The sequence below is a fragment of the Pinus tabuliformis genome, chromosome 9, assembly GCF_031772625.1.
Source record: "Pinus tabuliformis cultivar Carrire ecotype Pingquan chromosome 9, CPIR1, whole genome shotgun sequence".
NCBI classification, from domain to species: Eukaryota; Viridiplantae; Streptophyta; class Pinopsida; order Pinales; family Pinaceae; genus Pinus; species Pinus tabuliformis.
Genome location: NC_142307.1, coordinates 1,418,462,679 through 1,418,476,683, shown reverse-complemented (window position 1 = coordinate 1,418,476,683; position 14,005 = coordinate 1,418,462,679).

Sequence of the window (14,005 nt, the reverse complement as noted above, 5' to 3'; positions counted from 1 at the left end):
TCCATCATATGTCGGCAGCTCCCTTGCCTCTGTTGTCACACAACGCAGTGATCTAACCACCATGTTTTAATTAAGCGTTGTTATTTCGTGCAGCCAATTCTGCCATCGCTCTACTTCTTCGTCTGAATCCGAAGTGTAGGATCTTTCGCGCTCCCACAAAATTATCCCATCTGTAATCAGATTCACCCAATCCTGTTCTCGTGCAGTTTTCTTGTAAATTCAATCGAGATCTTCATCACTATCATCGTCGCGCACTAGTTCAGTGTATCGCGCTCCTTCGGCTGGATCTAGTGGTACTACTACGCATAGTGAATTTTTCTAAAATATCATTTTGTGCTTCTTCAGATTTATGACTCCATTCATGTCAGTGGCACAATCTATTCCTAGTGGCGTGGGATAGGGATTACTGTCATCGACAATCTCTATCACTTTAAAATCAACCTGCGTGCTCGCCCCTTCAATATCTAAGGTTAACCCTTACAATCTTCCCATGGGAAAAACCTTATGTTGGTTCGCCATTCATAACTAAATAGGATACCATTGTAACGCGAGTCTGCCCATGCATTCCCATGTTTGCTTTGGTAGTACATTCGCATCTGAACCTAGATCTAGGATTACCTGGTCCATTTTGTACTCATCGATTTGCGCAGACAACCTCATTTCCCTTCTGATGTGCAAGGCATGACTCCCTAGTTTCCAGACCACGCGTGTTCCCTGACCCCTCGCACCTAGTGATAAGTTCCTGTAGTCACTTGATTGTCTTGTTGTCACGCAACAATTTCATTCATGTCTCTAGAAAGGTAGTGAGAATTGAAGGATCCATTCCTGGTTCTAGTTGATCCTTACTACTTGAAGTGGAGGCCTTCGTGAAGCTCTTCTTAGCTTCCATGAATGTCTCCCTCGCGCATTCTAAATCAAACTTGGGTTCCTTTGTAGGAGCCTTGTGAACCTACACACTTTCCTCCGGTTGATTCCCCTTATCATCTCCCGTGGTCATACTGCTTCTGAGCATCATATTTATATTCAGGTCTTCTTCATGCGGCTCAGACCTCATCATTTGTAAATTCTGAGTCGGAGGGGGCGGGATTACCCCTTTTTCGCGCAACCTTGCGATCAGCGAAGGGCAGTCTTCGACCTCATGATCAAACTAAGTACAATACAAACATGATATCCTTGTCGGGTTGGTACAATCATGGGCATAGTGCCCTGGCCCTCCGTAATTGTAACAAATTAGTTGTTTGCGACCCCTTCCTGGTCCCATTCCACCTCATCCTCGACCACGCCCCTGAAATCCAGCGCACGCCATCCCTGTATTTGGGTCGATGGCTCGCTTTTTGATCTGCACCCTGTAGGCAGTGGTCTGATCCATCATTAGTTCGTAACTTTGGCATGTGCGTTCATCGTGGCCTACCAACCTGCAAAAATTACAAAACAATTGTTGTGATGTCTACATATACTTCTGCAAAAAATGACAATTATCCATAGTGTGTTTCCCTCCTATTTGACAGATCACGCACCATAATGCAAGTGCCATGGTCAGCCCTGCCTGTGCCTTCGATCTCAATGGCATCAGCCCTCCTCCTTCCAAGTAGTTCGCGAACACTGAACAATGATCTTTGTCATGCCCCTGGCCTTTTCATTTTATGCACCATACTTCCTCGTGCACCTCCGACTGAGGTGCCCTGTCCTATTTCAAACTCTACATTTCTAGACACAGATTCTGTAGTTGCGCGTGGATTTGTTGGACTCCCAACCTAGGATCTTGTATAAGGGTCTCATGTAATGTCATTGCCATTTCCAATGCTTCGGCCTGGGTGGAAAGCTTTTGCTGTGATAATGTCATCCTTAACTGCAGTGTTAGAGATGCTACAAACCATGCACGATGCTGTCCATCCGTCAACATCATATTGGCTTCACGAATCGTACTCTTTAGCCTTTGATCCAGATCCCAGGGGGTCTCACCCAGGAGAATCGTGATCTATTTAAACCCGATGATTGATTGTGTTTCTGACTTTGGCCTACTAAATGCCCTATTCAGCACGGCCTGGATCTATGTGATTCCTATGTTTGGGTGGTCATTAGAATGATTGATATACCATGTTAATGCGCGATCCTACAACACGCTTACCAACATAGCCTTCTTAATATTGTCATCTGTGACACCTTGTGATTCCCATACTTCTCTTACCACATACCAGAATCGGTCCAGATCTTCATTCCCCACACCTCTGAATACCAGTCGCACTCACCATACTGGACTGCAGTGGTGGCGGAGGTGTAGTGGGTGGAGATGGAGGTCAGGGGGGTGAAACAGGTGGCGGTGTGGGTGGAGGTGGTAAATGCGGAATTCACTGTCTTCTCAAATTGGCCGAACTTCTTGGAGAGACCTTTGCGAGCTCTTCCTCGCTCTCCCACGAGGGTGAAATTAAGGGACTGGTTTTTAATTTATTCGCATAACCCGCTTTTCACACAATAGCATCTTAATCCAAGTGCTCAAAGATTTAATATACTTACCTCACGGTCCGTTGAGAAAATGTTGATCTACCTCACTATAGTTGACAGTCTTGTCTACCGCAAAATCAGTGATAAATCCTCCTATTATCCGATAGAGCCAATGGTCCACAGCTTACGCAATCTTATCTTCTGACGCTTCTAGTCTGCGCACTAATTCCGGAGTCCACACTATTGGTTTGTCGAGCCTACACCTTCCTTGGCTGTCTGCTAAATTCGCGATCTACTCATACAGCTCAAAAGGAAAGGATGCAAAGAAAACCTTGTGGATTTCCATAAACAAGTAGCATTCCAACCACTGTTCCTTAGATACTTGCGGAGTTCTATTTTCCTGCGTTGAAAACTCATGAATCTTCTTGTCCAACCACTCTTCAATTTCTTTCTTTATTGGGTTCCAGTGGCATGACATTAGACACCCCTTATGCAAATCCCGGTCCCGGCAACAGAACCATTTTTTGGCTTGTATGGACCTAACACGGGTTCAAAGGTGATTTAGCCAAGCAAATCTTAGTACCACTATCCATTTCAGCAATAGTCCGGGGAGTGCGGACTGAGGTCTCACCCGAAGTAGTATGGGAGGGTGCTAGAACTAGGTTTCTGCACCCTAGGGATGTATGATGAGCTTCTGCAGGTCCGCAGTTTGATCTGTCACTAGGTGCACTTGCTATCCTTTGTAACCTGCGATGCTGCTCCGCGCAGCCCTACTTGGGGCACAACCCGTATAATACCCAAGTTCTTTGTTATTTAACATGTTATTATCTGATTACTTGACTTGTTTATGTAAGACTAATGATTATAACAACATATTCAACAATCATATTAGTGCGTGCAGTAAATAAAACAGTCTCAATGTAAAGAAGACAATGTACAATAGATACACAGAAGTAAGAATCAATTTCTCTTTATTAATCTTCAATCCTGATTACAGACTCGACACTGCCCTGCGCACTTAGCTACAAGGGTCCACGCACTCAGTTGCGGACTCTACTAGGCCTCTGTGCACTCAGCTACAAAGCCTCTTCATACTACTATGACCCAATATACTTAGACTCTTCTTCTATGCTTGAACCATTCTTATTCTTCTCTCTAATTCACTATATTTACACTTAGAGCCTCGCTCTATTTATACACTCTCATGGTCCGCGAACCATGGTTAGGCTGACATAACTTTACATCACATTACAATATTTTAGGGCGGACATCCCTACGACTCATCCTATACTTCACGCTTTGCGCCCGCAATTCGCGGAGTCTTACAAAACCTTTGACCAAAACTTGGGCTTTGAGCCCCAAAACATGTTGTGGGGGTATTCCATGCCCAACAATCCATTGATCACAATTTTTTTATGGGGAGGTATATAATGATGATGGAAACATTCTCATAAAGTTTAAGGTCAATCCATTCTACAGTTTGGGAGATATGGACAAAACAAAAGGTTGTCCTGTAAACCTACAGGATTAGCAGTGAGCAATTTTAAAAGGGGAAAAAAAAGGTTGCCTTCATCAAGCAGTGATAAGGAGGGGGAACCCATCAACACAGTGAGGATTCATCAGCACTCTCCTATACTAGAAATATTCAAATGCACAATGGGATGGGTTTCTTTAAAAAAAATGAGGGGATATGATGATGAAGTAGCCAGAGATTTGCAGTCATCTTTAGCATGGAGATCCAAAAGTCAAAGAATCCCCTTGAGAGATTAGCAATGGCATCAATATCATTGGCATCACCATCCAATACCTACACATCAACATCAACTCAACAGCAGCATGCAGGTCTCTCCAACAACTATCAGGTAGGTACAAGTATGCAATATTATTGACCTCTTCTCTTGAGCATATTTGATCTGATAATCACCCTATGAGTGACCTCAGTTAAAGATTTATTAAAAAAAAGGTATTACAGACTCATGTGATGGTGTGTGTTCTGTGTTATTTAAGCAACGGATCGATCAGATTGCCAATACACAAAAAATAAGTGGAAAGACAACAGAGAAATACAGTAAGCAACACAAAGACACAAATAGTTTTTAATAAGGAGTTCACCCTATTCTCCAGGGCTACGTCTCCGGTCCAGCTTCAATGGTGACCTTGTTTTATTTTGTCTTACAGCAGAGAAATTACAATACAAGGACTCAATGTGAGTTCTCCTGAAGCAGATTTTTCTTGGTAGGTTGGTTCTTGGATTCCCCAAGCCACTCGGAGTTCACAGACTCTTTTTCTTCCTACCCGCCCTGTGACCCTTGGTCTACAGTGGAAAGAGCCAAATGTGATGCTCAGTCCAGACATATACCTCTAGGGAAAGGCTTGAATCTTCAAGCTCTCTGGTGCTCAGCGCTACCTGTGGTCAATTCGGCCCTCTGTCTCCTCTACTTAGCTTTACTGCTCTCTGTGTTTATTCCTCCTCTCAGGGTTCACTGTTCACTATCTCCCTTGGTTGCTTAGACTCCTCTCTATTCCTCCTCTTTGAATCTCCATTCGACTGTCTCTGTTCATGGCTTTAGTCATTCGATCCCTATGCCTGTTTGGTTCCTCTCCCGCCTATGTCGATTCGCCTTCCGCCTATGTGCTTGGAGTTCCCTATTCGGCGTTAGCATGAACTCTTGGGAAGTAGCCACACGTCCCCATCGGAACAGCGCCAGCCTGCTCATCGATTCGTTTCTTCGGTTATGTCATGGATATGTTCTTTCTCCATCGTGGTGATCAAACGGATTCCAAATCCCCTTAAATCATGGCTTAATTCCTTGTCGATTCCACTTCTTTCTATTGGGCGCAATCTCAGCCATCCAATCTGGGCTCCTCAAGATCTGACGTCATACGCACATCGAGCGCAATTGACTTGCTCGACTGATAATGCGCGATCACGGTGGTTTTTCTCTCACCTCAGCTGCCACGCGTCAATCGCTGAGTGGGATCGCTCCGCTCTCTTCCAAAACCTCTTACCGTTCAAGGGCGCCCTGATCAAAATCGTTGGTTTCCGGGTCGTGGGTCCCACCTTCATACATTGGCGCTTTTTGTTTCTCCACCCGTGGTCCTCTGGTCCCCCCCACGCGACCAGGTGCTCAGGTTTTCCCATTTTGGCCCTATTTTCCCAGGGCCCTGTTCCCGATCCGGGGCTCCCAGGGGCTATTTTGGCATCCCACATAGTCTCCATGGGTCTCGGTCAGCACACTTTGACCGAGGTCCTCGTCGTTCCACGCTGACTACCATGGCCACTGGTTCAGGGTGTTTTCGATCGACGTTTTGGAATTTCCAAGGATTTGTTCAACTCAATACAGTCAAGGTTCTTGACAGTCTTTTGTGGATCCGATTAGGATCACGGCCTCCCTACTGAAAAAGCTTTTGGATCACCAAAAGTTGGTTTTCTTCAAGCATCAACTAAGTGAGGAAACTGTTGTCTCACTTGTCCAATCTCAATCCACTTCGCACTGCTCAGCTTTGAACCTTTAAGCCCAATCCTGAGGTATTCCACCTATCCACTGCGCGTCATCCTTACCTTCCTGTCCAGCATTGTGTCTTCTTGTAACTCATTAAGATATTTAGGTAGCAGGTCATCAACAGAAGGTAATTGACTCTGTTCTTCGGGGTCCTCGATCATTGAAGGTTCAAACAACCTCAAGCAATCCACGTTCACGACTGAGTAGATGTGCATGTAAGCTGGTAGATCAAGGCGAAAAGAATTTTCAACAATCCTCTCAAGTATCCTAAAGGGTCCATACCTGATAGGTTTTAGATTTTTACCTTCACCTTACATCCTTTCCTTGCTGATATACAGCCAGACTTGGTCTCCAACTTGAAAATTATGCTCCATCCAATGCTTATCATGCCTAGCCTTGTACTTGGCCTGCCTCTTTTCCAGCTGTTCCTATACTGCCTGATGGATCTACTGGATTTGTTCAATGAACCTAGTTGCCTTGTCCACATCACTATGTCTATCAACCATGGTATCTTTACCAAAGACAAAATCCAAAGGAGACCTTGGTATGAAACCAAAAAAGGTCTCCAAAGGAGATCTCTGTGTAGAAGAGTGTTTGGCTCTATTGTAAGCATGTTGCACATAGCACAAGTGCTCATCCCAAAGCTTAGGATGTTTGCTATAATATCCTCTCAGTACCTGGATCACTGTCCTGTTAACTACTTCTATTTGGCCATCTATTTGTGGATGAAAAGTTTTGCTTCTCTTTAATTTTGTGTCCATTAGTTCCCACAGACTGGACCAAAACTTTCCCACAAATCGGGTGTCTCGATCAAATAATAGAAGTGGGTAATCCAAAATGAACCCATACATGTTCAAAGAATAATTTTTCTATTTGTTCAGTTGTAATCTGTTTACTACAGGGTATCAAAATACACATTTTGTTGAACCTATCCACAACAACATATAGATAATCATGACCTTTCCTAGATTTAGGCAGTCCTCCAACAAAATCCATGGAAATGCTTTCCCAAGGGTGAGAAGGAACTGGAAATGGAGTGTACAAGCCTAGTTTTATATTGTTAGGCTTGCTTTTAGCACACATAGCACACCCCTTTACATATCTAGAAATTGTCTCACTCATTCTCGGCCAATAGTAGAACATTTGCAGTTGTGCAACTATTTTACCTACCCCAAAGTGACCTAATATCAGAGAAGTGTGTGCTTCCCTAATTACCTTTACTCTCTTAGTTTGTGGAATGTAGAGTTTCCCACAATGATATAAGAGTCGGTCCTTCACATGATAGTCCAATTCTTCTACTCTTTTGCCTTGACTCAAAGTTGCATATACATCTTTAAAGTCCATATCCTGAGCATATTGTTCTATGTAGCTTTCATGTAGCACAGAATTATGCTTAAGTATGGTAGATGCATTTATAATGGGTCTAGATAACATATCTACAACCTTGTTATGTATGCCCTTTTTATATCTGATGACTAAGTGAAATGTTGTAGAAAATCCATCCATCTGTAATGTCTTGATTGTTGCAACTTAGTTTGGGAGTGTAGATATTGAAGTGGTTGATGATCAGTATGTATTACTATTTCTTTGCCCATTAAGTGATGTTTCCACTTTTTCACACTCTGAACTAATGCATACAATTCCTTATCATATGTAGGATAGTTGACTACTGTAGGATTAAAAGTCTCAGAATGATAACATATGGGTTTACCGTGCTATGTCAACACTGCTCCCATGGCATAGTCACTGGCTTCAGTTTGGATCTCAAATGGTCTTTGTAGATCTGGCAGTGCTAGTACAGGTGTTGTACTAATCTTGTCTTTCAAGGTGTTGAAGGCTTTCTGCTGTTTTCCTCCCCATTGAAACACCTTGTTCAATCTTGTCAAATCATGTAAGGGAGCTGCAATTGAGGAAAAATTTGAAATGAACTTCCTCCAATACTGTGCTGCTCCTAAGAAGCTTCTCACGTCTGTAGCAGATTGGGGTTTAGGCCAATTTATGATGACTACCACTTTAGAGCGATCTATTTTCAATTCACCTCCCCCTACTATATGACCCAAATAATTTAGAGGGGTTTTACCAAATTCACATTTGGAGAGTTAAACATAAAATAAATTATCTTTTCAAAACATCTACTGTCTGCTTAACATGCTTTAAATGTTCTTCCCACGTTTTACTAAAAATCATAATGTCATCTAGATACACAATAACAAAATCATCAAGAAAAGGTCTAAGTACATCATTCATTAATCTCATGAAAGTAGCAGGAGCATTAGTTAGGCCAAAAGGCATAACCAACCATTCATACAATCCCTGCTTTGTTTTGAAAGCAGTCTTCCATGCATCTTGCTCTGCAACTCTGACCTGATGGTATCCACTGTGCAAATCCAGCTTGGTGAAATAAACAGCTTCCTTCAATTGATCTAAAATATCATCTATGCGAGGAAGGGGATAATGATTTTTTATTGTTATCTTATTTAGTGCTCGGTAGTCAATGCACATTCTCCACGAGCCATCTTTCTTTCTCACCAAGACGATGGGTGACCCACATGGTGATGTGCTAGGCCTGATGAACTCTTTCTCGAGCAACTCCTGCACCTACTTCTTGCTTTCAGCATTCTCTAAAGCAGATAACCTTTTATACCTGTGGCTGCAATGATTGTTTCATCTCCCGAGTCTGACCCAAAATCTTTCTGAATAGTTGCAACAGTCTTCTTCTTCTTGCCCTCGGACTTCTTAGGTCTCAGCTCTGGATGCAGAATCCAATAATGCTCATCATCGTGCCCATCCTTTTTACAGTGAGTGCATGAAGCTTTGCCTTTTTGTGCAGTGTTAGCCTTCCTTGCTTTCCACTTCTGCTTTCTTTTCTCCTTGCTCTTGCTTACAGTGGGTTGGGATGGTCCCCCAACTTCTAAATTTCCATTCTTTCCTCTAGCTTCTAGATGAGTATCTTGTACAGATACCTCATCTATACTAGTGGGATTAAACATGAGGATGGTATGCCTCATGTAGCTGAGTAGACCACCAATGTACTTCAAAAGAGTCTCTAGTGAGTCTAATGAGATACCCAACATCAATGCTCTCTTTCTGAATTCTTGAGTATACCCTTGTACACTTTGCCCTTTCAACTGCCAAAGAGTTTGCCAACTCATCATGGCTTGTTGCATGTAGGCCAGTGGATATAACTTCTTTTTGATTGCAGCAAAAAATTCACTCCAGACAGAGATGGTCTTACCATGCTTCTTCATATCAACTTGGGTTCTGCCTTCCCACCAAACCAAGGCAGTGCCTCCTAGGCATAGGCTTGCCAGCTGAATCTTACTCTTGTCTGAGTCTATATTTTGTAGCCTGCAATACACATCAATTTTTCTAATCCAATTGTCCAACTTTTCAGCATTTAGCTCTCCACCATATATAGGAAAATCAAATTTAACATCTAACTTAATCAAAGATGCTTTCTTATTATGCACAGGGCTATTAGGAGGTGTGAGAAAGCTTTCCTCTTTCCCCTTTCCTTTGGAGTGGTCATGGGAATGAGATTCATATTCTTATTTATCTTGCTTAGAGCCTAATGAATCTTCATCCTTATGCTTTCTAAAGTCCCTATACATTTCTTCTACCATAGAATTTATAGCTAGGAAAATTTTTATGAATTGAGGGTCTATCCCTAAAGAACCTTCCTCTGACATTGTCTTCTGAGAATAGACTCTCCCAATTTCGGGATTAGTTTCCACCAACTCTCCTTCTCCTAATTTGAGCTTTGATCTAGTGAGCATTCACAGTTAAACCAACACAAGCTTGTCTAACCTTATAGCCTAGAGCTCTGATACCACTTGATCTAATAATCACCCTATGAGTGACCTCAGTTAAAGATTTATTAAACAAAAGGTATTACAAACTCATGTGATGGTGTGTGTTCTGTGTTATTTAAGCAACGGATCGATCAGATTTCCAATACACAGAAAATAAGTGGAAAGACAGCAGAGAAACACAGTAAGCAACACAAAGACACAAACAATTTTTAATAAGGATTTCACCCTATTCTCCGGGGCTATGTCTCCGGTCCAGCTTCAGTGGTGGCCTTGTTTTATTGTGTCTTACAGCAGAGAAATTACAATACAGGGACTTAATGCGAGTTCTCCTAAAGTAGATTTTGCTTGGTAGGGTGGTTCTTGGATTCCCCAAGCCACTCGGAGTTCACAGACTCTTTTTCTTCCTACTAGCCCTGTGACCCTTGGTCTACAGTGGGAAGAGCCAAATGTGATGCTCAGTCCAGACAGATTCCTCTAGGGAAAGGCTTGAATCTTCAAGCTTTCTGGTGCTCAACGCTACCTGTGGTCAACTTGGCCCTCTGTCTCCTCTGCTTGGATTTGACATTCTCTATGTTCAGTCCTCTTCTCAGGGTTCATTGTTCACTGTCTCTCTTGGTCGCTTGGAATCCTCTCTATTCCTCCTCTCTGAATCTCCATTCGACTGTCTCTATTCATGGATCTAGTCATTCAATCCCTATACTTGTTCGGTTCCTCTCCCGCCTACGCCGATTCGCCTTCCTCTTGCGTGCTTGGAGTTCCCTGTTCAGCGTCAGCATGAACGCTGAGGAAGTAGCCACGCGTCCCCATCGGAACAGCGCCAGCCTGCTCGTCAATTCGTTTCTTTGGTTATGTCATGGATACGTTCTTTCTCCATCGTGGCGGTCAAACAGATTCCAAATCCCCTTAAATCGCGTCTTAATTCCCTGTCAATTCTGCTTCTTTCTATCGAGTGCAATCTCAGCTATCCGATCTGGGCTCCTCAAGATCTGACGTCATATGCACGTCGAGCACGGTTGACTTGCTCCACTGATAATGCGCGATCACGGCGGTTTTTCTCTCACCTCCGCTGCCACGCGTCGATTGCTGAGTGGGATCGCTCCGCTCTCTTCCAAAACCTCTTACCGTTCAAGGGCGCCCCGATCAAAACCACTGGTTTCCAGGTCGTGGGTCCCACCTTCGTACGTTGGCGCTTTTTGTTTCTCCGCCCATGGTCCTCTAGTCCCCCCCACACGACCGGGTGCTCAGGCTTTCCCATTTTGGCCCTGTTCGCCCAGCTCCTTTTCCGGATCCGGGGCTCCCAGGCACTATTTTGGCATCCCGCGCAGTCTCCATGGGCCTCAGTCAGCGTGCTTTGACCGAGGTCCTCATCGTTCCACACTGACTGCCATGGCCACTGGTTCAGGGTGTTTTCGATTGCTGTTTTGGAATTTCCAAGGATTTGTTCAACTCGATACAGTCAAGGTTCTTGACAGTATTTTGTGGATCCAATTCGGATCAATATTATAGTTAGAAATTTGTTGTCAATGCATGAGAGATGAGGTTTTATAAGCTAAGGATGGGTTAGTAGTCTCAGTTTCCTTCAACTATTTAATTGCAATTCACTCCTTCACTCATGCAATATTGAAAATTCAAATTATGAAGGGTGTTGATTTCAAGGAATGAGGACAACAATTAAAAGAAGAAATTTTTGCAGAGGCCAAGTCACTAGAGCACTCCAAGCCCTCCATCCACTTCATATTCACTATCTATTCATCATTCATACATCCCGTTTCATTCTTGAAAAAAATAAACAGATCATCCTCTCCATTTTCACAAACCTACACTACTCCCTTTGAGCCCTAGCATCATCATCCAATCCCTCTTCATCATTTCACTCTCATACAGTTAGAAGACCCTGACGGAGGAGGAGTGACTACTACAGGAAAGCAGGATGTTGCTACAATAAGGAAGAAATGAACAAATTATGCTAAACCCCAAGATGACAAAGCTTAAGAGAGACCTAATCAAAATAGAAAACTCCAAGGCCATTATGCAATCATCTAGGCCACAAGATAGAAGATGAAGGCAACAAAAGGAAATGGGGCATTCACCATGAAAACATAACTCAAACTGCAGTGATAAAAAGAGGGTTTCTAAGAGGTCTCTAATCTCTTTCTAGCTTTTTTGTAACGCCTAAAAGATGTTATAAAAATGGGAGAAAGTTTGGGAAGTCAAGTAAGGGTCTGCCATAACCTCGGACTATCATTTACACTCAAAAAGGGTGTCCTATAGTTTTAACAAGGTTTCCTGTACTTTTGACAAGAATTACTACAGGATGTCTTAGTTCTCATCTAAATGCATTTTAAAGGTGTTAGAGGTGTCCAAATGGTGGAACAAGGTAGTGGAAGATTGATAAGGGTGTACAATACCTTGCCAAACTAAAAAATATTCAAGAACCCATCTTGAATAAGGGGAAGAAGGTAAGATAATGGTCTCAAGAAACAACGATTTTTTCTTTGCACAAATATGTTTTTGGGTTTGTCGTTGCAGAACTTGCAGCCAATATTCTTAATGCACAAGAGAGAGGCCACTAGGGACATGGATGAGGCACAATGAGGTCACTAAGTTGATCAGAGGATGAGAAACACTTTTAGCAGGGGGTATGACGGGCCTCTGAATTATACATAAATTAAGGCCCATGCCTCTAAATTAAAACGGAAATTAAGGCCCGTGACCATCCTTTAGGACATTAAACCTCTCTTTCTACATTAGATAATGTATTTTTAACTTTAATATATTCATTAGGAAGGTTTATGAATAATTGGATATTTGTGCCTAATATTATTTATTTTTGTGGAATATTATGAGAATATTGGGCAAATTATGAATATTTGGAGGAGGAGATAATTTAGGGACTTGTTCCCTACTATAGGAGGATCAATAATAAATAATAAATCAACAAGATATTATGGAATGATGGCACAAATTATGGAACTCCAATGATTGAGAAAATATAGGAATGTGTTCCACTAATCAAGGGACCAGATCCACTAATCAAGGCATTTTGGTGGGGAAAGATTCCTCCATTCATGGGAAATGATTCCTAATAATTTTTTATACCAAGTCAAATTTTCCTTTAGGGAATGATTGAGAAAATGTAGGAATGTGTTCCCTGCCATTTAATGCAGATTGCTAATATTGGGGACCAGATCCACTAATCAAAGGATTTTGGTGGGGAAAGCTTCCTCCATTCACAAGGAATGATTCTTAATCATTTTCTATAAGTACCAAGTTGAATTTACCTCTACAGATAGATTTTCATTAGTGTTCTTGTGGATTGAACTCGTATTTTTGCATCTCCTTTGTATTTTATTGCAGGGATGTAATTCTATTAATGAAAATAATGAATATCGGTGTCATGCTCATCTTCTAAATCTTGTTCTCCTCCATATATCTCTGAGTTTCCTTGGGCTTCGCCATCCCAGAAACCTCAGAGCCCTTTTGTATCATTTTCTTTCCTTCTTTTCACTTCTTATGCACATGCATCTCTATTTTTTATTTCTTTCTATTTCTGGCTTTAGTATTAATGATTTCTTGTTGTAGGATTGAGTTAAATAGTTGATGTAAGTTCTTTTGCACGATCAAAAAAATTATTTCATCCTTGGGAAAGCTTTGGAAGTTCAAAGTAATCATTGACCTGCTTGGATTAGTCTTCTTATTCCCAAATATAGATTGTTGGACCTCCTTTTTACCAAAGAACAATAAATTTCTGCTATTTTTTAGAGCATGCTAACAAGATTCAATCGAGTTGGTTCCACTTGCATTAAATCACAAAAACATTCTACTTCATATAAAAAATTACCCCACTGCATTTTCACTTGATTTGGTTAGGCATTTTTAGATTTACTAGCTCACTCGTTTTCAAATTTTTAGATTTTCGAACAGTAACGTTTTATTAATTTTTTAGCATGGGTTAACAGATATATTTTTGTGTGATTACACTTGAAATGGGGACCTAAGACATCCTAGTTAATAAAAAAAATTGTCCCATCCAATTTGGATTTGATTTGCTTGGTCATTAAACCCTCACCAATTTCATCATTTCAAAAGGAAACTTCTCCAAGCTTTTTAAGAAAATCCATCCATCTCCCAACTTTGGTGTTGAGTTCTGAAGTGGTTTGAAGTAGCAAAACCCTAGAACCCAAATCTTTGAAACCAAATGTTATGCAACCAGCTCACAAAATAGAAGAAGAGATAGTTCAACGACTT